The sequence below is a fragment of the Artemia sp. Qi Xiang Cuo genome, chromosome 8 (assembly GCF_049724085.1).
Source record: "Artemia sp. Qi Xiang Cuo chromosome 8, ASM4972408v1, whole genome shotgun sequence".
Lineage (NCBI taxonomy): Eukaryota > Metazoa > Arthropoda > Branchiopoda > Anostraca > Artemiidae > Artemia > Artemia sp. Qi Xiang Cuo.
In genome coordinates this window covers 25,277,220-25,301,903 of record NC_142801.1, presented here as the reverse complement: position 1 = coordinate 25,301,903, position 24,684 = coordinate 25,277,220, and the positions used below count along the sequence as shown (strand labels likewise).

Genomic DNA, 24,684 nt, shown 5'->3' with positions numbered 1-24,684 from the left:
CTTTATCACTATTATTGGTGAAAAGTCAGACCTGCTGCTCTAGGTCTGCCAGGAAATTCATCACCCATTCTACTACATCAGTGTGGATAGCAACTGCCAATAATTTGGCCCTAAGGTGTTTGTGGGGCACCTTGTCAAATGCTTTGGATAGGTCAAGCAAAATAAGGTCAATAGGTACTCCCCTCTCCAGGAGGTCAGTGATGATATTGTAAGTTTCAAGTAAGTTGATCTCCACTGACTTTCCAGAAGGAAGCCATACTGGTTTGGTGACAGTATACTGTTGGACAGAAGATGTGTCAGAATTTTAGTGTTCACAAGGTGTTCAAGGGTTTTTGCTACAGCTGAGGTTAAGATGATTGGCCAATAATTCTCTGTATTTGTCTTGTCACCTTTCTTGAGTATTGGTGTAATGTGAGAGGTCTTCCAATCCAAAGGCATAGTGTTTGACTAAATAGTCTAATGATGCTATTTTTGTTTTAGATTAGTTTTATATGTAGGCTAGGCTAGCCTAGGATTATAGGTAAATTTTTTGCAGTTCATATTATCTTTTCAGTGAACTAAAAACAAAATTTAATTAAGATTTTAAGGAATAAATATCAGCATATGTATATTAAACTGACAATGCACATTTTTTTCAGAAAATTCATTTGAATTTTTTTCAGTGAACTACTATCACTTCAATTGCTGCTTCTGTAGAAAGTACTACCAAGGCTGAGGGCATTGAAGTGAAAATGTTGAGGGGAAACTTAAGCTAAATCAAATTGCATTAGGTGCATACAGATTGTCAAAAGGGTATATCAGCAATATCTTTGGGACAGCTTAACATGTCAAACTGAAACTTCCTGGGTACAATGAGGGAATGTTTAACTGGTCAAAAGGCAACATGTGTATACTACTACCACTACTGCCACAATACTAGTACTATTAAGACTAAAGGTATGACTGTGAAAATTTGAGATAATATACAAAAGAAATTTGAATTAAATCAAAATACACTATGTGCAAACTTTTTGTCAAAAGGGTGGATCTCAATCAATCAATTTGCTGAATCAATAGATTCACAACAAAAAACATTTTAACAGAGTCTCCCCCATAAGGCTTTATGGTCAGGAAAAAACAGGGGAAAAACAAAAATGTTACAAATTCTTAAAAAAATGTTTGCAATGATTTCCAAATTTAAGAGACCCAACACAAGAGAAAAAAAAAAATATATAATCATCCACATCAAAAAGCTAAAAATTATAAACTAGGCAGAGGACTACTGCATGAATTAAAGTGATTTCAAATCTCATATTTGAAACCAAGCCATGGGAGAAGCTGTGCACAGGTCAAACACCCATCACAACAAAAATTTCTAACCCAGCCCTGAGCTGTCAGTCCCATTAATATTAAGAAAAAGAAAAAAAGCTAAATGAAAAAAAAATTAATAAACATAAGTCATCAAAACATAAAAAATTTCTGAAGATTCTTTTTAAAGTACCAAACAAGTGAAATTCTTGAGCTGACACAGGTAGGGTATTAAAAAATTATATGACAAGTGGTTAGTGGATTGAAATCAGACCTCACAATTGGAGTATATATAATATTAATATTCCTTGAATTATGAAGATGATGCATGGACCAATAAGTGATGAAAAATGGTGTAACTTGTAAGGCTGCAGGAACATCCCCATGGAGTCATTGAAAACGGAAAGATCACATCAAAGAAAGCATTGACTGTAAATCAAGCCATTGGTTAGTTAGATTAGTTGTCGAACATTTTGTTTCCTTTATAAGCCTCCTTGCTTTATCATATAACTTCAACAATGGTTTCAAAAAAGAAGAAAAAGTCAACATCCTTATAGTAGGGCAGTAAGAGACATAGGATGGAACTAAGCAAAACAACATAATTTTTAAAACAGATATAGGAAAAATATGCTTTAGTTTCCTCAAAGTTCCAAGACTCCTTGAGATCTTCATTTTAATTAGTCCAATAACCTGCTTAAATGAAAGGTTTGCATTGAGAAGAATGCTAAGAATTTGGACATACTGATTGTTAGGTCTACTGAGAGAAACCCTTGACAGCTGAATGTCAGTAAACTGTGGGCAAGCCTGAGAAATATGGGAAAATTTTAAAAAACTTGACTAAGCAATATTTAGGGCAAGCCAATTAGCATCAAACCAACGTGTGACTCTCTCAGAAAGGCCCACTTGTTTAGGAAGCAAACTCAGACTCCATTCCTTACAGTATCAAGGACACTGTCATCAGCAAAAGCAACATGAGTGTCCTCATCCTGTGAAGGTGATTTTTTTTTTTTTTTAGCATTAAAAGATTCAGGATGACATAGGCAACATCAAACTGTATGTTTTAGCTTCTTAACCGCAACTATAAGGTCATTAACAGAAATGGTCAAAGAACACAGCCTTGAGAAACACCAAGCTGGACTTCAGACAAAGAATGAAAAAGGGAATTGACAGAGATAGTTTTACCTGACAAATAAGAATCAAAACAAGCATGAGCCTTTCTTCTTACACTTTTGTGTGATAACATATAAAGCAGAATCCCTTGAGTTAAAGAATCAATAATAGTAGTTCACTGAAAAAAATCCAAATGAATTTTCTGAAAAAAATGTGCATTGTCAGTTTAATATACATATACTAATATTTATTCCCTAAAATCTTAATTAATTTTTGTTTTCTTAAAGTTATAAGTGAAAATATTTAAAATAATTTTTTTTTTCAGTAAAGTACAAATTATATTCTGGCATTTAGAAAGAATAGGGTTTAGAACCCTACTCAGATTAATTTCTGCTGGTTCTGAGTTTGACTTATTTTAATTTATGTTTGTCTTGGGTTTCATTTATTCATTGATACTGATTTGTGGTAGTTGTATGCTTTTTACTATTAAAAAGGGCACTAGCCCTTCAAAGTTTCTATTACAACACTCTAAAAAAACTTTATATGCCCCCAGGGCATAACTTGCAACCCTTGCCCTGAGGGGTGTGTGTGAGGTGGAGGGGTTGATCATCCTCAAAGACATAATATCCATAACGTTCTACTACGTTGACAAAAATGACTCTCTCAAAATTTGATTGGATGTGGTGGGTGTAAGAGGGAGGTTAGTTTCCCTCCAATCATTTTCAAATAGCCTATTAATAAGGGCACCAGCCCTTTCAATTTCCAATTGAATGAGCCTTTATTGAAGTCTCTATGACAACATTTTCTATAAAAAACCTTATATGCCCCCTGGGCTTAGCTTACAACCTTAGCCCTGAGGGCTCTGGGGGGAGTGTCATCCTCATAGACCTAATTTCCAGAATTTTCATCTACATTGAACAAAATGGCTATCTCAAAATTTTAATTGGATGTTTTTGGAGAAAATGGTGAGCTTAAGAGGAGGGCTAGTTGCCCTCCAATCACTTTTGACTATTGAAAAGCGCACTAGCCCTTTCAGTTTCCAATCAAATGAGCCCTTTTTGAAGTCTCTACGAGAATGCCTTCTATAAAAACCTTATAGGCCTCCAGGGCATAACTTACAAGCCTTGCTCTGAGGGGTTTGTCATCCTCAAAATCATAATTTCCAGAACTTCCAACTGCGTTAAACAACATTGCTATCTAAAAGGTTTAATTGAATGTGTTTGGGGAAATGGTGGGCGTGAGAGGGGGTTAGTTGCTCTCCATTCACTTTCGACTATTAAAAAAGGCACTAACCCTTTCAATTTTCAATCAAATGAGCACTTTTTCATCAAATGAAACCTTATATGCCCCTAGGGGTATAAATTACAATCCTTGCCTGTAGTGCTCTGAGGGGGTTGTCATCCTAAAAGACCTAATTTCCTGAACTTTTAACTATGTTGAAGAAAATGAATATCTCAAGATTTTGATTGAATGTGTTTGGGGAAATGGTGGGCGTGAGAGAGGGGTTAGTTGCCCTCCAATTACTTTCAGGTATTAAAAAGGGCACTAGCCCTTCCAATTTTCAGTCAAATGAGCACTTGTTGAAGTTTTAAGACAATGCTTTCTATAAAAACTTCACAGGTCTCCAGGACATAACTTACAACCCTTGCCCTGATCTCAGAATGTTGATTGGATGTGTTTGGAAAAATGGTGGGCGTGAGAGGGGGGATAGCTGCCCCCCAATTACTTTCGACTATTAAAAAGGCTACTAGCCTTTTCAATTTCCAATAGAATGAGCATTTTTTAAAATTTCTACAATAACGTTTTCTATAAAAACCTTATATTCCTCCAGGGCATAACTTACAACCCTTGCCCTAAGGGCTGTTAGGGGGGGATGTCATCTTTAAAGTCCTAATTTCCAAAACTTTCAACTGTGTGGAACAAAATGGTTATCTAAAACTTTTGATTGTATGTGTTTGGGGAAAAGGTGGGCATGAGAGGGGGGCCATTTGCCCTCCAATCATTTTCGACTATTAAAATGGGCAATAGCCCTTTGAATTTCCAATCAAATGGACCCTTTTTCAAGTTTCTGCGACAAAGTTTTCAATAAAAATATTATATGCCCCCAGGGTATAACTTATAACCCTTGCCCTGTGGGCTCTTAGGGCGTTATCATCCCCAAAGACCTAATTTCCAGAACTTTCAACTACGTTGAACAATATGGCTATCTCGAAATTTTGATTAGATGCGTTTGGATAAATGGTGGGCATGGAAGGGGTGTTAGGTGCCTTCCAATCACTTTTGACTATTAAAGAGGGCACTATCCATTTCAATTTCCAATCGAATGAACCCCTTTCAAAGTTTTTACGAAAACCTTATGTTAGGTTTTTGGCCTTTGGCCTTGAAGTAGAAAGGAATAGAGCACATACATCAAAAATAGCTTTCACACACTCATAAAAAGAATCATACTTTGAACAGAAATCATTTTACTCACCAAAATATTCATTGATTTACCAGCTAAAGGGGATCTGAGTCGGATCAGTCCATTCAGATCAAACCTAAAAGAAGCTTGGGTATTTCAACTCATCATTTTTTCAAGACCAAAAAGGGAAAGTACACGAAAATGGTCTTAAATGTCACTCACTGCAGCAAAATTCTGAACCAAATTCAGAGACAAAAAAATGTCATCACGTAAGGACGCTGACGTATCAGTTAAATTCGTCAGGATGCAGGCTGTTGGTAGAGTCCCGGCAGCAAGCATAGTTGAAAGAAAATCCACTGTAGTAGATGACTCCATATCAATCAGGTTCAAGTTAAAGTCTCCCATTATTACAAGTTTACTCAAACGTTTTCTTATTAAATCCAAAAGCTCATCAAGGATCTGAAGAAAAGAAGGGACAGGTCCACTCGGGAGATCTATAAACACTACCGACTATCAGATCCCTATTTTTTAATTTAGTATCAATAAACTGGGATTCAAAAGCTGTTCTTAATGTAAAAAAAAATCAAATGGGAAGATCAAGACTAGATCACCCTTTGCCATCCTTCTGCAATTTAGTCCATCTATCTTGTAATCTGTATATCCAGAAGTATTTCATTATTAGAATCCAGGAAGGTGTCACATAATCAAATAACATCAGTTTGCCCATCAGAAACTACCTTGAATATTAAGTTCAAACACCAAACAAGATCATCTCATCTAGTAATGTACTTTAAATTTGAAACATACTTACTAATAACTAAAGGAGAAAAATTTACATAATTTCTTTTGATTCAACCTAAAGAACTATTGACAATGCTCAAACATCCATTTGGTTACTTTGCAATTGAAGTAAATGCCCGTCAAGGGAGCAGACATCCCCGGACCATGAGTTAGAAAAATTTATGATACTTATAGAGATGGTGGATTAAACCTGCAGCACTGACATGGACTGACATGTCAGTGCTCGACTGACATCATCAAAATAAGGATAAGTGGACAAAGACTTGGCAATCTGAACAAGCTTTGGCATTTAGTTGTAATTTGATAACCCTGAAATTATAAGACAACTGCAGAGTATTCGCAGTTTAAACCATTTCACAAATTGCAAGAATATTAACAGAAGGAAATTCACAAGGAAAGCAAATTTTTATTATTTTTATGAATTTTTATTAATTATGTTTACTATTATTTTTACATGTAAACATAGATGATGTAAAATAACACTGATACTAAATAAACATTGTAAAAAATATTTAATAGGGTGAACCAGGGTTATTCCGGACACTTTGACCTTTTTTTGGATTCAAAAAATTCCTCCTGCCAGCAGACTTAAAATCTCGTCATAAAATCGGATTCGTATGAAAGTACAGACTGTTAGCTTTCATACGAGAGCTAGAAACTTCCGAAGTTCGAACTATAAAGGGGGTTGGTGACCTGATTTGAAATTTTCCCATGGTGTCTGGAACTAGCCACCAATAAACGGGTAATTCTGGACGAGGTCAATATCTTTGTACCTGAAGGAGTAAAAAGTCTTAGCTGTGGTTGGTGGTATGAGCACCCCAGAATCAATGTTTCTTCCAAATTTCATGCGCGTATATTCTGAACTAGCGGAGTTATTCAGCTTTGCAGTTGTGTTTTTGTTTTTCTGATAATAAAATATAATTTTTAAAATGTGTAATACCAAGGATTATAACGATAATTTGATAATAAAGTGATTATAACACCACAAGCCAGCATTTAAATAGTCTTCTGAAGGACTGGGGGACCTGAAGGCCTGGGCCCTCATCTCCTGCAACTACAGAATCCATCTGCTAACTTCCTTGAAATTTGTATATTAAAAATAAGGTAAAAATAATACACAAGACGACTTCAAATACTGATAAAAGCCAAGTTTAGAACCAAAACACAGAAGAACTAGGTGATCACTTCTTTTTTCCATATCTTTTTTTCCTTTCCTAGTGGTATTTCGCCATTTCGCGAGGCTCGCTTATAATGAAGAGTCCAGTGCCTTTCAGAGCGAGGGGCCCTCCCAAGATAAACTCTTTTGCAACGTCTGTGATGTCATCGTTCTTGGGCCAGCTAAACTCGTACGTCGCTGCTGAGTCGAGCTTTAGGAACTTCATCCTAACGACCCCTTCATCAACAAATTCCACAATTCTGCCAAAATAAGGTGAGTCGTCGTAATACACAGCATAATAATGGTCAAGCTTCGTTTCGATCTTTTTCTTGCTAGGGCCAGGCTGATCGAGGTCATCAAGAACATACGTCTCTTCAAGAGAAATGTCATCATCGGTATCTCGGACTCGCTTTCGGTTTCAGAAAAGGGAACTGGGGAGGTCGCTTCTCGTGAGAGCTTCAGCCTTTTGCTTTTGGTACCAGAAGTCTGGGTCTCACCGGTTTCTTTTGCTTTTTTTTCTGTCTACCTTTTACTGTTCCTCCTGGTGCATCTAAAGTTGTTCTAAATACACCTTAGAAGTGATCACGTCCGCAGCTTTCTCAGTAATCTTTTTCCACTGGCCTGGTTCACTTCTCGGTTCTCTTCTGATACTCTCTAACAGGAGCTCTTCAAAGGTCTTCTTCATTGGAGTTGGTGGTTTCTTCTCAGGGGAAGAAATGTTGATGTTGACGGACAGATTGTCACTTTCTCTCTGGACTCTAGGACTAATCCTATCGGCTATTGACTTCTCTGCTGGTTTCTTTGCTTGTTCTCTTTCCTTTCCTTCAAGAAAGGCATCGTAACCCCTGAGTTTCTGCGGGCCAAACCGCTCTCTGTTGATTTTTACACAGTTGGCTCTCTCTGGTATGCTAGGATCATAAACTCCAGTTGATGCAAAGGCTTTCTGGATTAGAACTGGATCTGCTTGTTTCCAAATTTCACTTATCATTTTGACAAAATATGCTTTCTGTTGCTTCTCTCCAACATTTTTCCTTGCCCATTTGGTTAGCCTTTGGTCATACGTGGTTTTGAAAGCCTTGAAAACGCCAACGTTTAAAGCTTGAAACATTTGTGTCGTATGGGGTGGCAGCTTCAGAATCGTGATGTTTTCGTTCATTGCAGGCTGCACAACTTGCAGCGACAAATGAGAGCCATGACCGTCAACAAGGAACAGAACTGGACGTTCTTGCCCAATGCTAGGAATGAACTGGCCTTTGAACCAGTTGTAGAACACGTCAGCCGTCATCCAACTCCTTTCTGCGGCAGCATATGAAGTGTCAGGCAAAGCGTCATCGGATGTCCTAGTGGACCACACAGATTTGCCTTTGAATATGATCAGGGGGGAAGAATTGCCCCTGCAGCGTTGATGCAACCGAGAACTGTTGTTTTCTCTCCCTGTTCCAGCAGTTTGGCGGAAACTTGGCGAGTTCTTCTGTCCTACGACTTTGGTTCTCAAAGGATCAATACAAAAGCTCGTCTCGTCCAGGTTGTACACGAAGTGGGGCTTATCGAGGAGTTCAAGTTCATTCAACATTTCTGAGAGAAGATAAAAAAATCCGTAGATCAAGAACAGATTTTCGGCTTTGTATCTTGAATTCTCTTTGGTTTCAGGCTTCTTGAGACTAAGCTTGTGTCGTTGTTTTAAGTATTTTCACCAGTCTCAACCAGGAACACCGTCTTTGAAAGTAGTTTTCATATTGTTCACCTTCACATATTCGCCTACAAGAGGGACTATATCGGTTTGGGATAGTCCAACACCCCACTTGTCCATGGTTTTGATGCCCTTTTCGAGTGTCACTTCTTCATCTAAATCCAGTTGTGTTGGTCTACCTGCTCCCACTTTCGACGATGTTGCAGTCAAATGGTCCGAAATTGTCGACTTTGGAATCCTGTACTTTGCTGCTGCAAGTCTGATTGTCAGCCAACCCATTTTCACCTCTGCTAACGCCTTGTCCAGATCTTCTGGGCTGTACTGTGTTCTCGGCATCTGAAAGTCAAAGCAAGGGTAAGTAAAAGGTATAAGAAGAAAAGTTGTCGAGAATGTAAAAGGTAAAAGAAGAAAAGGTATAAGAAGAAAAGAAGAAAAGTATAAGAAGAAAAGTTGTTTGCACTGAAAGAAACCAAAACTAATGAAAGTTGCAGATCATCAGCCCTAAAAAAAACTATTTTTCCTGAAAATAGTTCAGTAATCTCATGCTAAATTGCTAGAAACTCGAGACTCTCTGATAGAAAACAGTTCCAGGAGGCAGAGGTCAAAATTCAATGAAAAGGAATTAATTGCATCACGTTTTCCCCTGTCCGGAAATACCCCTCTGTGTCCGGAATTAAGCCTCACCATCTGTCCGGAATTACCCTGTTTGGGGTCAGAAAATGGGTAATTCCGGACACCTAACCTACGACTAAACCGTTAGAGATAAAAATCTGCAAAAAATCACATTAATGCCCTAATTAAAACCCTTTTGAATGGCAAAACAACAAAATCCGTAAGTTACACCGTTCACTAGCAAATGCAAAAAAACTGACACCATACATACTTTTTCATCGAAGTTTCTCCGACCGACTCCAGTTCAAGATTGACTGTATCCCCCACACGCTGGCTGTTGTCAATCAGTTATAGTGAGTCATAAACTAGAGCCGTGGCACTACCTCTGTGATTTTTTCAAAAGAAATTTAACAAGGAGCTGGCAAGATAAATGGGGGTGTCTGGAATTACCCACTGTCCGGAATTACCCTGGTTCACCCTAATAACAATAAAAAAAATAACGAAATAAAAAAATAAATCATAGAAAAATATTTATTTCACTAGTGCAATATTTATTTCTTCACTTTTTCACTTAGCTTCTGGAAGTCGATCTCAATTTGGGTATTTGCACATCGTAATTGGTACTGCAGGTTAGCGTCCGTTATGTTTGAGCGTGTTTTGTGTTTGGTCAATTTCATTTTCGAAATTAAAAACTATCCGCAGATCTAAATTTAACCAAAAGCGCTAACAACTTTTTGTGACTAATTTCATAAATTGGATAATCTTTCTTTTTTAACGTAAATGTGAAAAAAAAACATATTTTTAATTGCGAATTTTCAAACATACGTTTTAATTCATTATTGCACTGTATGTCAATCAGATGTATTTGGAGATATTCTGGGACAGACTCAATTTCTACATGAAATAGCGATGAATATATTTTAAAAATTGTTGGTGTATTTTTGCCAACTCTAGATTATTGAATAAGCTTTCAAAAGAATCTACAAGTTTTCTTATTTCTGTCACTTTTTTTATGTATTTGTTACATTTTGATTTCTTAAATTTTTTCAACATGGAAAGAAGTGGGGAGCATTATTCATTTTCAATTGTGAGACAAATTACAACAATTTCTTCTGAAATGCACTGATTTGATGAGGTTATCTTTTCCTTGAAATGATATATTTAATTTATTGAGTTTGTTGACAATATCCACTAAAAAGCAATAATCTGATAACCACTCATCATTTCTTAATTCACGCACATACCTTTTTTGTTGCCATTCATTTTTTGTCGTTTGTCATTCATAAGCAAATCAATTTCTTATCGTAACTGATAAAATCGCTGTAAACATCTTCCATGACTTAACTATATGACTCGACTCACAGTAGAGATAATTACACAGTGGACTCGACTGAAGTACAAAACGTCACCGTATTCAGAATCTGATTTTTTCAGAAAATCCTTAAATTGTCGATGCGCAAGTGTATGTGATCGAATGTAATTTACTGTTTTTATAACTACTTGCATAACATGATACATTGATAATACTTGGGCTTAACAATATTGTTAAGAGTGAAACATCGAATCTTTGATGTTCCAAGGTGTGCGCGCATCATGAGGGCGCAGAATATAAAAGTGTGATGAATCTAGCGGGCCGCTAAAATGTTTACGACCAGCTGCATGTGGCCCGCAGGCCACAGGTTTGTCACTCCTGATCTGGAGCAACATCCAATACATTGGAAGCATGAATGTTAAAAGAATTTTTTTTTCCTAGGGCCTTTAAACGCGAAAGTTTCAGAACAAATTCTAGACTTGGTGTTAAATTATAAAAGACACATTTAAAGAATTAAAAATAATTACAACTAAACACAATCTGCAAATGATCGAATCTTTTGTATGACTGATTGACCAGATGGTTTGGCCAAAATTTGTCCATCGTCAGTTCACACATTAAATTTACCAAAGCAATTTCTTGACACGTTAAAAACTTCACGGCGCTTTTTTTATTGATTCCGACTAAAATATTCAACTTTTTGCTAGTTTAATCTTTGCTTTGAAAACAGTTTGAACTATTTCAGCATTTCTGAAGCGTATTAACACGGGAGCCGCTTTAGATTGATCGTTAGAGTTGTTCAAACGAAATCCATAAACATGTACAATATTATTAACACCAAACCAGGTACCCTTTAACTTTGTCTTTAATGATAGCCATTATTTATTCCTTAAGGTCATTCCCAAGACTCTGCTTTTCTCCATTCATCACTAAGCAATCCAACATTTTTTATTGATTAAAATCATCCACTTACGATTCCAATGACAAAATCCTATTTTCCAATCTTTTAACCTTTTTAAATAGTCCTTTGAGCAATTTCTCTGTTTTGTGGAAATTTAGATAGTAAGAAATGGAAATAGCATTGCGTTTTTTTTTACTGTCATATTAACTGGTATATACTGAACTTAATTGCTGCTGTAGCTGGATCTAATAGTTTAGCCTTAACTTGACAGAAAATCAAAACTGTAAGATTTGCTTGTGAGTGATGTAATTCATCCTTGGTAAATGCTATCAGAGGCAATGCTATAGCGTTACCTATAGTAAAGGCCATACGGCTCCAATGTTTTGTTATTATTTTTCTTTTTCCAGAGGCACTTCATATGGAAGGGGTCGTCGTATAAACTTCAAAGGGGGCTCATTCGGTTGAAAATCGAGAGTTCTAGTGCCCTTTTTAAGGGTAAAAAATGATTGGAAGGCAACTAACACCCCTTCCACGCCCACCATTTCCCCAAACGCATCCAATAAAAATTCTGAGATAGCCATTTTGTTCTACGTAGTTGATTCTCCAGATAGAAATTGTGTTTTTGAGGAGGACACTCCCCCACAGCCCTCAGGGCAAGGGTTTAAGTTATGTCCTGGGGGGATATAAGATTTTATAGAAAGTTTTGTCGTAGAAACTTCAAAAAGGGCTCATTCAATTGGAAATTGAAAGGGCTAGTGCCCTTTTTTTATAGTCGAAAGTGATTGGAGGGCAACTAACCCCCATCTCACGCCCATCTTTTCCCCAAACACATCCAATAAAAATTTTGAGATAGCCATTTTGTTCAACTAGTTTAAAATCCTGGAAAGTAGGTCTTTGAGGATGACAACCCTCCTACAGCCCTCAGGGAAAGGGTTGTTAGTTATGCCCTGGGGGAAAATTGGTTCCTATAGAAAGCGTTGTCGTAGAAACTTCAAAAATGGCTCATTCGATTGGAAATTTAAAGGGCTAGTGCTTTTTTCAATAGTCGAAAGTGATGGGAAGGCAGCTAACATCCCTTCCACGCCCACCATTTCCCCAAATACATCCAATAAAAATTTTCAGATAGACATTTTGTTGAACGTAGTTGAAAGTTCTGGAAATTAGCCTATATCTTTGAGCAGGACACTCACCCCCCACAGTCCTCAGGACAAAGGTTATAAGTCATGGCCTGGGGACATATGGTTCTTATGGAAGGAAGGCTCGTATAGACTTCAGAGAGGGCTCATTTGATTGGAAATTTAAAGTTTTACTTCACTTTTTAAGCGTCAAAAGATATCAAAGGATAACCAGTCCCCACGCCCTTTTTCCCAAATGCATCCGATAAAATTTTTGGAGACAGCCATTTTGTTAAAAAATGATTCAATGATCACATAACAGAAACTCCCGTGTTGACACAACCCCCAGGGGTCCAGGGACAGGCGTTGTAAGCTATGCCCTGAGGGCATATATGGTTCTTATGGAAGGGATGCTCGTATAAACTTCAAAGAGGGCTCATTTGATTGGAAATTGAAAGTTCTAGTTTATTTTTTACGAATAAAAAAGATCGGAGGGCACCTAGCCCCCCCCACCCCATCTCCACGTCCCTTTTTCCTCAAACCCATTTGATAAGAACTTTGAGATAGCCATTTTTTTAAATATAGTTCAAAGACCATATAACAAAAACTCCCGGTTGACACAGACCCACCCCCCTTCAGAGCTCAAGGGCAGGCGTTGTAAGTTTTGCACTGGGGGAATATATGGTTCTTATGGAAGGGGTGTTCGTAAAAGCTTCAGAGAGGGCTCATTTGATTGGAAATTGGAAGTTCTAGTTTAGTTTTTGAGAGTCAAAAGAGATTGGAGGGCTACTAGCCCCTCCCCACGCACCTTTTCCCTCAAATGCATCCGATTAAAATTTTGAGATAGCCTTTTTGTTAAAAATTGTTTAAAAGTCAGATAACAAAAACTCAGGTGTCGACACAACCCCCAGAGCCCGTGGGCAGGTGTTGTAAGTTATGCCCTGGGGTATATATGGTTCTTATAAAAGGGGTTCTCGTATAAACTTCAGAGAGGACTCATTTGATTTGAAATTGAAAGTTTGAGTTCACTTTTTAAGATTCAAAAGAAATTCGAGGGCAACTAGCCTACCCCGCACGCCTTCTTTTTCCAAAGTCATCTGATCAAAATTTTGAGATAGACATTTTGTTAAAAATTAGTCCATAGGTTGGATAAGAAAAACTCCGGTGTCAAAACAACCTCCAGGGTCCGAGGGAAGGCGTTCTAAGTTATGCCCTGAAAGCACATATGGTTCTTATGAGAGGGATGGTTGTATAAACTTCAAAGAGGGTTCATTTGATTGGAAATTGAAAGTTCTAGTTCATTTTTTAGAGTCAAGAGATTTAAGGGTAACTAACCCCTCCCCACGCCCTTTTCCCCCCAAATCCATCCGCTACAAATTTTGAGATAGCCATTTTTTTTAAATTGTTCAAAAAGTAGATAACAAAAACTCTGATGTTAACACAACCTCCCAGGGCCTGGGGGTAGGCGTTGTAAGTGTTGTCCTGGGGGCGTATATGGTTCTTATGAAAGGGATGCCCGTATAAACTTCAGAAAGGGATCGTTTGATTTGAAATTGAATGTTCTAGTTCACTTTTAATAGTCAAAAGATATCCGAGGGCAATTAGCCCTCCCTCACACACCCTTTTTGTCCCCAACCCATCCGATAAAAATTATAAAATGGCCATATCATTAGAAGTAGTTCAAAGGTCAGATAAGAAAAACTCCTGTGTCGATGCAACCCCCCATGGCCCTGAGGTAGGCGTTGTAAGTAATGCTCTGGGGGCATATATAGTTCTTATTGAAAGGATGCTCGTATGAACTTCGGAGAGGGCTCATTTGATTGGAAATTGAAAGTTATCGTTCACTCTTTAAGAGTCAAGAGGATTGGAGGGCAACTATCCCTCCCATCCACGTCCTAAATGCATCAGATAAAAATTTTTAGATATACATTTTGTTAAAAATACTTCAAAGTTCAGATAAAAAAAACAATATATGGTTCTTATGAAAGGGATGCTCGTATAAACTTCAGAGAGGTTTCATTTTATTTGAAATTAAAAGTTCTAGTTCACTTCGTCAAATCCCCTGACATTAAGGAGTTGAAGGGGTCACCGAATTTATGGTGCAAGTCAGAGTTAGAAAGGAAAAAATGTGTAAGTGTAAATGTTGATGGGGTTATTGTTTCATTACTACTACTACTACTATCGTTAACCTCAATGGTGGGGGTGGCATAGAGCCGTCAATAGCACCACCACCAGTCTGTTCAATTGCATTAGTGGGCCCGTGTGTAAAATAACCTAATTCACTGAGTATGGCTTCCAGGGTATTTGGGAAAAGCTGGTCTAGCCACCCTGTATTGTCATGTGACGGAATTTCTTTATGAGGACCCGGTTTAGATGCACTTGTACTACTAATATCACATAAATACTCATTCATAATTCTATTTGTCCATTCCGGGTCCTCCACTATATCAATGTCACAGGTTAGGTCATCTAGGCTGGCCATGTCCCCAAAACACTCATTTAAAAAACCCCTTTGCCATTCCATATTATCAACAACTAGAATATTGTCGTCTCGAAACTCCACTGGCGGTGCAATGGCTGGTGCAGGTTCACTACAAATAAGTGCGATTTGAGCTGATGGTTGTGCCAATTCATTAATCTATAAAAAACAGGGTTTATTTTCCATGTGAAATATCCGTTATTTTATAACGTCAAAGACTACGCAAATTTTTCACCCCGTCAAAACTTAATTTCCCTCCTAGCATTATATTGACTAAATACTTGCAACCCTTCACCCATATAAAGTAGCCAAATGGCACACACACACACACACACACACACAACGCGACGTTTGATTAATAATAATAAAGCACAATAAAAAAAATATTTGTCAAGCAGCTGCCATTAGCTCAGTAAGAAGCGATAACCTATTTCTCATGAAGCATTTCAATACAATTCTACTCACAGTTTTACCAGATACTGAGTAAAGACCAAAAGACATGTAGCAAAGTTAAGTTTTTTTCCCCATCCCCCCATCCTTTTCTTCAAGACCCCTATCCCTTTTTCTTATGCAAAATTGTGAGCGCACTTTAAAGTTGAAAACTATCTGATTATGGGGGTTACCTTGGAAATTGAAGGTAGGTCGGTAGAAGCTATCTGTCCATCTGAAGCTTGCCCAAAACGGATTACACTATCTCTCCTCAAATTCATGTATCTGATTATGTCCGTGTGTGTGATCCCCGGTCCGGCATCCAACTTCGACCGCTGTTGGCCTGGGGCTTGATTACCAGTGTCCTGGAATAAAAAATTAATTTCAGTTTTTTTTTCACTATGTAACTTGTAGCCTTATAGGCCTAAATCACCCTAAAACACATAGAAAAAAAGAACGCCACTTCAACATATGATAAAAAAAAATTGACAATTAGCTACGTTTGAAATTTATTCAGAATATTAATGGGGGGGGGGCACTACCTCTTCAATTCCACAATACCAAATCCCAAAAGATGATAATTACAGATCTTTTTCAATTGTATATGCCACGGTTTTAAAACTAATATGCCTAAATTGCAAACTACTTAAAGTCATAGAAAAAGAAGAAGAGTTAGTTGCTATGGCACACACACACACAACGCGACGTTTGGGCAATAGCAATAAAGTACAATAAAACATTATTTGTCAAGGAGCTGCCATTAGCTCAGTAAGAATCGATAACCTACTTCTCATGAAGCATTTCAATACAATTCACATGTTTACCAGGTACTGAATAAGTACCAAAAGTCATCTAGCAAAGTTAAGGTTTTTTCCCCGTCCCCACACCCTTTTCTTCAACATCCATACCCCTTTTTTCATATGAGAAATTATGAGCCCATTATAAAGTTGAAAACTATCTGATAAATGGAGGTTACCTTGGAAATTGAGGGTAGGTCGCTAGAAGGTATCTGTCCATCTGAAGCTTGCCCAAAGGGGATTACACTATCCCTCCTCAAATTCATGGATCTGATTACGTCCGTGTCAGTGCTAACAGGTCCGGCATCCATCTTCGCCCGCTGTTGGCTTGGTGTTTGAATACCAGTGTCCTAGAATAAAAATGAATTTCAGTTTTTTTTCACTATGTAACTTATAGCCATATAGTCTTAAATCGCCCTAAAACACATAGAAAAAAAGAACGCCACTTCAACATATGATAAAAAAAAATTGACAATTAGCTACGTTTGATATTTATTCAGAATATTAATGGGGGGGGGGGGGCGCTACCCCTTCAATTCCACAATACCAAATCCCAAAAGATGATAATTACAGATCTTTTTAAATTTTATATGCCACGGTTTTAAAACTAATATGCCTAAATTGCAAACTACTTAAAGTCATAGAAAAAGAAGAAGAGTTAGTTGCTATGGCACACACACACACAACGCGACGTTTGGGTAATAGCAATAAAGCACAATAAAAAAAATATTTGTCAAGGAGCTGCCATTAGTTCAGTAAGAAGCGATAACCTATTTCTAATGAAGCATTTCAGTAGAATAGATCTATGCAGTTCTACAAGGCCCCCGTACCAAACAGGTTTTTTCTGGTAGTTACGGGTCATCACACTCTTTGCCAAGAGGAATGACGCGATTTCAAAGTTCACTGCCTTTTTGGTGATAAGCTCAAAAAACCAGCTCTTTTAAGAGATTTGTTTTCTGGTAAGTATAATCTGGTTTGGTAGGTACAATCTGGTTAGGTGGGTATAATCACATTGCCTATTCAAAGGTAGCGTGCAATTTAAGCTGTATCAAGTATTTTATTCCAGTTTTTCTAAAAACCAGTATTGTCTATAACTTAATTTACGTTGGTTAAACTTCCGATGGTTAAGAAAGCGTAACAGGTAATTAAAGTATTAGGAATGGGATGCTATAATTAGAATGATTTTAAGTTGAAAAATTGTGACGTAAAAATAACTCAGTTATTTGCTTGCGTGTATAGGAATTCCCATGTTATTTGCTTGCATGTATAGGAATTCCCATGTTATGTGCTTGCCTGTATAGGAAGTCCAATCGTATTTGCTTGCGTTTATATGAATTCCCATGTTATTTGCTTGCATGTATAGGAATTCCTATGTTATTTGCTTGCTTGTATAGGAATTCCCATGTTATTTGATTTCTTGTATAGGAAATCCAAAGTTAGGTGCTTGATTGTAGAGGAAGTCCAAGGTACAGTGATTGGATGTATAGCACTTCCATTGTTAAATTCGTTCATCTATAGTACGTCAAATGTTCTTTGAGAGCATGAATAGGAACTCCCATGTTATGTGCTTGCTTGTATAGGAATACCCAGGTTATTTGCTTGCATTTATAGGTAATCCTATGTTATTTGCGTGCTGGTATAGGAATTCCCATGTTATTTGCTTGCTTGTCTAGGAATTCCCATGTTATTTACTTGATTGTATATGAATTCCCCGGTTATTTGCTTGCTTGTATAGGAATTCCAAGGTTATTTGATTGCTTGTATAGGAAGTCCCATGTTATTTGCTTGCATGTATAGGAAATCCCAGGTTATTTGCTAGCTTGTATAGGAATTCCCAAGTTATTTGCTTGCATGTATAGGAATACCCGTGTTATTTGCTTGCATGTATAGGAATTCCCAAGTTATTTGCTTGCGTGTATAGGAATTCCCAAGTTATTTGCTTGCATGTATAGGAATTCCCATGTTATTTGCTTGCATGTATAGGAATTCCGAAGTTATTTGCTTGCTTGTATAGGAATTCAATTGTTAGTTGCTTACATGTATAGGAAATCACTTGTTATTTGCTTGCATGTATAGGAATTCCCAAGTTATTTGCTTGCATGTATAGGAAGTCCCTGGTTATTTGCTTGCATGTATAGGAATTACTATGTTATTTGCTTGCGTGTATAGGAATTCCCATGTTATTTGCTTGCATGTATATGAATTCCCATGGTATTTTCTTGTATGTATAGGAATTCCTATGTTATTTGCTTGCGTGTATAGGAATTCCCATGTTATTTGCTTGCTTGTATAGGAATTCCCATGTTATTTGCTTGCGTGTATAGGAATTCCCATGCTTTTTTAAGGCCTTATGTCCCCCCCCACGCTCTTATAAGAGTTTATGCCCCCTTCCTATGCTATTACAGGAACTTATGTTCCTTCCTATGCTATTATAAGGGCTTTTTCCGTGTGGTTTTTCTTTACTTGGTACCCATTAAAAACAAAATTTTTTTTTTAAATAAGTAGTTCTTATATCTTTTAAAAGATCTTTACGGGGTTTGAGACTCTCTGTTGCCTGATCCCGTTTGATTTTTCTTTACTTAGTGCTCATTAAAAAAGAAATTTTTGTGTAAAATAATTAATTCCTGTATCTTTTAAAAGAGCTTTACTGGGGTTGAGAGACTCGGTTGTCTGATTCCGCGTGATTTTTCTTTACTTGGTACCAATTAAAAAAGTTGCTAGCGAAAACCCCGTGTGGATGAGTTGAAATAAAAATATTTAACAAGAACTGGCTGAAAAGTGTTTTGGGGGAGATGGGTTGATTGGCAGAAGGATGTATTAGTGAATTTAAAGTGGAGGGGGAGTTGCTAGCGAAAAAAATCTAAGCTAAGAGGGGTTTTTGACCGTAAACTCTAGTTTTTTTGTAAGAAAATTATGGAAAATACAAGTCGTTGGTTCAGAGATGAAAATTAAGTCCAGGTATGGATAAAAAAATAAACTTTTTCTGTAGAATCTGAGATAATAAGGGTTTTTGACCATAATATCTAGTTTAATGTAAGAAAATTATGCAAAATACAATTCTCTCGTTCAAATGTGAAAATTAGGTCCATTCTCTGGTTCAAATGTGGAAAAACCCGAGTGAATGAGTTAAAATAGAAATTTTTTTAACAAGAAATGACTGAAAAGTGTTTTGGAGGAGATGGGTTAATTGGCAGAAGGATGTATTAGCGGAGTTATAGTGGAGGCCGAGTTGCTAGTGAAAAACCCGTGTGGACGAGTTGAAATAAAAAATTTTAACAAGAAATGTCTGAAAAGTGTTTTGGGGGAGATGGGTTGATTGGCAGAATGATGTATTAGCGAAGTTATAGTGAAGGACAAGTTGTTAGTGAAAAATCTAAGCTAATAAGGGTTTTTGACCGTAAACTCTAGTTTTTTTGTAAGAAAATTAGGGAAAATACAATTTGTTGAGTCATAGAAACTTAAGTCCAGGTATGGATTGAAAAGAAATTAAATTCAAGAAATTATGAAAAAATTCTCAGTCTAAGTAGTAAATTCTTTCTTGAATTCACCTGTTGGATAAACAAAAAGACATTTCGTTCAAGAAATTATGACAAAATACTCAGTAAGTAACAAACTCTTTATTGTTTTCACGAGTTAGATAAACGATGTATAGAAATTTCAGTCAAGAAATTATGACAAAATTCTAAGTAAGTAATAAACTCTTTATTTCTTTCACGAGTTAGATATACGATTTAGAAATTTCATTCAAGAAATTATTAAAAAATTCTCAGTCTAAGTATCAAAGTCTTTCTTGAATTCACCTGTTTGATAAACAAAAAGAAATTTCGTTCAAGAAATTATGACAAAATTCTAAGTAAGTAACAAACACTTTATTGTTTTCACGAGTTATATAAACGATATAGAAATTAATTTCAAGAAATTATGAAAAAATTCTCAGTAAGTAACCATTTCTTTCTTGAAGTCAACTCTTGGATACACAGTACTGAAATTTCATTAAATAAATTATGACAATACTTGTTATTAAGTAATACGCTATATATTGAGCCAACCTATTTGATGTACATTACAGATACTACAGTAGATAAACAATTAGTGTATTCAAAGGTTTTATAATAAATATGTCATTTCTTTAAATACATTTTTAAACACTTCTCATTCAGTACAAAAATCTTTATTGATTTCAAGATTTATATAAACAATTTATAAATTAATTTCAAGAAATTATTAAAAAATTCTCAGTCAGTAACCATTTCTTTCTTGAATTCAACTGTTTGATACACAGTACGAAAATTTCATTCAAGAAATTATGAAAATATTTGTAAGTAAGTAACAAACTCTTTATTGATTCCACCTCTTGGATATACAGTACAGATACTTCATTCAAGAAATTATGAAAAAATCGCAAGTAAGTAACTTTTTTTCTTTATCACAAACAATTTTCACTTATCTACATGATGTATAAATTTAATTCAAGAAATTATGAAAAATTTCTCAGTAATTAACAATTTCTTTCTTGAAGTCAACTCTTAGATACACAATACGGAAGTTTCATTCAATAAATTATGACGGTATTTGTAAGTAAGTAACAATCTCTTTATTGATTTCACCTCTTGAATATACAGTACAGATACTTCATTCAAGAAACGTGATTAAACACGTTTCGAAACTACATGCTATTTGCATGCCTGTCCTTGGCACCTTTTCCAAAATGAGCGGGGCTTCCCCACTGTTTCCTACACATTGCGAAAAGTGAGCAGTACGAGAACTCCACGTTTTCAACCAGACTGGTTTTTTTAGACAACACACCCACAGAGATGACACACACACACACAGAGAGACGAGACATGCACAGACACGACACACAAACAGAGTCATAGTGAGAGAGATATCCAAAAAGTTGACTTGATCTAGGTTCACTTAGAGTAGCGCGAACCCTTTCCTGAAGTCACCTCTCGGATACACAATGCAGAAACTTCATTTAAGAAATTATCAAAAAATTGTAAGTAAGTAGCAAATTCTTTCTTGAATTTGCCTCTTGGATAAACAAAAAAAAGTCATTTCATTCAATAAATTATGAAAAAATTCTAAATAAGTAACAAATCCTTTCTTGAAGTTACCTCATGGATACACAACGCAGAAATTTCATTTAAGAAATTATCAAAAATTGTAAGTAAATAGCAAATTCTTTCTTGAATTCACCAGCTGTATAAACAAAAAGACATTTCTTTCAAGAAATTATGACAAAATTCTAAGTAAGTAACAAACTCTTTCTTGAAGTTACCTCATGGATACACAATGCAGAAATTTCATTTAAGAAATCACCTGCTGGATAAAAAAAAAAGACATTTCGTTCAAGAAACTATGAAAAAATTCCAAGTAATTAACAAACTCTTTATTGTTTTCATGACTTAGATAAACGATGTATAAATTTAATTCAAGAAATTATGAAAAAATTCTCAGCAAGTAACAATTTCCTTCTTGAAGTCAACTCTTGTGTAGAAATTTAATTCAAGAAATTATGAAAAATTCTCAGTAAGTAACAATTTCTTTCTTGAAGTCAACTCTTGGATACACAATACGGGAATTTCATTCAAGCAATTATGAAAAAAGTGTAACTAAGTGACAAATTCTTTCTTGAATTCACTTGTTGAATAAACAAAAAGACATTTCATTCAAGAAATTATGACAAAATTCTAAGTAAGTAACAAACTCTTTATTGTTTTCACGAGTTAGATATAATATGTATAAATTAATTTCAATAAATTATGAAAAAATTCTAAGTCTAAGAATAAAATTATTTCTTTAATTAACATGTTGTATAAACAAAAAAACATTTCGTTCAAGAAATTATGACAAAATTCTAAGTAAGTAACAAACTCTTTATTGTTTTCACGAGTTAGATATACGATGTAGAAATTAAATTCAAGAAATTATGAAAAAATTCTCAGTCTAAGTAGCAAATTCTTTTTTGAATTCACCTGTTGGATAAACAAAAAGACATTTCGTTCAAGAAATTATGACAAAATTCTAAGTAAGTAACAAACTCTTTATTGTTTTCACGAGTTAGATAAACGATGTAGAGAAATTTCATTCAAGAAATTCTGACAAAATTCTAAGTAAGTAACAAACTCTTTATTGATTTCAAGATTTAGATATACTATTAATAAATTTCATTCAATAAATTATGACAAAATTCTCAGTCTAAGTAGCAAATTCTTTCTTGAATTCACCTGTTGGATAAACAAAAAGACATTTCGTTCAAGAAATTATGACAAAATTCTAAGTAAGTAACAAACACTTTATTGTTTTCACGAGTTAGATAAACGATATAGAAATTAATTTCAAGAAGTTATGAAAAAATTCTCAGTAAGTAACCATTTCTTTCTTGAAGTCAACTGTTGGATACACAGTACGGAAATTTCATTCAAGAAATTATGAAAATATTTGTAAGTAAGTAACAAACTCTTTCTTTCTTGAAGTCAACTGTTGGATACACAGTACGGAAATTTCATTCAAGAAATTATGAAAATATTTGTAAGTAAGTAACAAACTCTTTATTGATTCCACCTCTTGGATATACAGTACAGATACTTCATTCAAGAAATTATGAAAAAATCGCAAGTAAGTAACTTTTTTCTCTTTATCACAAACAATTTTCACTTAGCTACATGATTTAGAAATTTAATTCAAGAAATTATGAAAAAATTCTCAGTAATTAACAATTTCTTTCTTGAAGTCAACTCTTAGATACACAAAACGGAAGTTTCATTCAAGAAATTATGAAGGTATTTGTAAGTAAGTAAAAATATCTTTATTGATTTCACCTCTTGAATATACAGTACAGATACTTCATTCAAGAAACGTGATTAAACACGTTTTGAAACTACATACTATTTGCATGCCTTTCCTTGGCACCTTTCCAAAATGAGCGGGGATTCCCCACTGTTTCCTACACATTGCGAAAAGTGAGCAGTACGAGAACTCCACGTTTTCAACCAGACTGGTTTTTTAGACAACACACCCACAGAGATGGTTTACCTTGTCACAGTTACATTTTCTTGATGTTTCAAAGTTCATTTTGAATTTCTTTCGTTGAAATTCAAGAGTTGGAATATTTCAGTAGTGTTTGGTTGTGGTTTACCTTGTCACAGTTACATTTTCTTGATTTTTCAAAGTTCATTTTGAATTTTTTTCGTTGAAATGCAAGAGTTGGAATATTTAATTAGTGTTTGGTTGTGTTTTACCTTGTCACAGTTACATTTTCTTTATTTTTCAAAGTCCATTTTGAATTTCTTTCGTTGAAATGCAAGAGTTGGAATATTTCAGTAGTGTTTGGATGGGGTTTCCCTTGTCACAGCTACATTTTCTTGATTTTTCAAAGTTCATTTTGAATTTCTTTCGCTGAAATGCAAGAGTTGGAATATTTCAGTAGTGTTTGCTTGTGGTTTACCCTGTCACAGTTACATTTTCTTGATTTTTAAAAGTTCATTTTGAATCATTCAAGAAACGTGATTAAACACGTTTGGGTTACGTGATTTTTCTGCCTAAAAAAATTCATAATACTGTTTTTGTTTAGTTAATATTCTTAATGGCTTGTTAGCTCAGTTGGTTAGAGCGTCGTGCTAATAACGCGAAGGTCGAGGGTTCGATCCCCTCACGAGCCATAGTTTTAACATTCGTATGGTAACTCCATAAGTTATTCTAGGGATATATTTTATATCGAGTTAACAAATTTTTATAGGAATCAATACACACACAGACACGACACACAAACAGAATCATAGTGAGAGAGATATTCAAAAGTTGGGTTGATCTAGGTTCACTTAGAGTGGCGCGCCACTCTAAGTGAACCTAGATCAACCCAACTTTTTGAATATCTCTCTCACTATGATTCTGTTTGTGTGTCGTGTCTGTGTGTGTATTGATTCCTATAAAAATTTGTTAACTCGATATAAAATATATCCCTAGAATAACTTATGGAGTTACCATACGAATGTTAAAACTATGGCTCGTGAGGGGATCGAACCCTCCACCTTCGCGTTATTAGCACGACGCTCTAACCAACTGAGCTAACAAGCCATTAAGAATATTAACTAAACAAAAACAGTATTAAGAATTTTTTTAAGGCAGAAAAATCACGTAACCCAAACGTGTTTAATCACGTTTCTTGAATTATTCAAAATGAACTTTGAAAAATCAAGAAAATGTAACTGTGACAGGGTAAACCACAAGCAAACACTACTGAAATATTCCAACTCTTGCATTTCAACGAAAGAAATTCAAAATGAACTTTGAAAAATCAAGAAAATGTAGCTGTGACAAGGTAAACCACATCCAAACACTACTGAAATATTCCAACTCTTGCATTTCAACGAAAGAAATTCAAAATGGACTTTGAAATATCAAGAAAATGTAGCTGTGACAAGGTAAACAACAACCAAACACTACTTAAATATTCCAACAATTGCATTTCAACTAAATAAAATCTAAATGAACATTGAAAAATCAAGAAAATGTAACTGTGACAAGGTAAACCACAACAAAACACTACTGAAATATTCCAACTCTTGCATTTCAACGAAATAAATTCAAAA

At 35.6% G+C, this 24,684-nt stretch overlaps 1 protein-coding gene and 1 non-coding gene across 3 annotated transcripts in view; both read left to right on the top strand.

Annotated features, from left to right (window-relative positions):
- LOC148949269 (alanine--tRNA ligase, cytoplasmic-like) overlaps positions 1–24,684 on the top strand; it is a 143,231-nt gene that overhangs the window by 3,864 nt on the left and 114,683 nt on the right. The gene's annotated exons all lie outside the window — the stretch shown is intronic.
- TRNAI-AAU (transfer RNA isoleucine (anticodon AAU)) lies at positions 23,681–23,754 on the top strand. Its single transcript has one exon. It is a non-coding gene; the product is annotated as a tRNA-Ile (tRNA).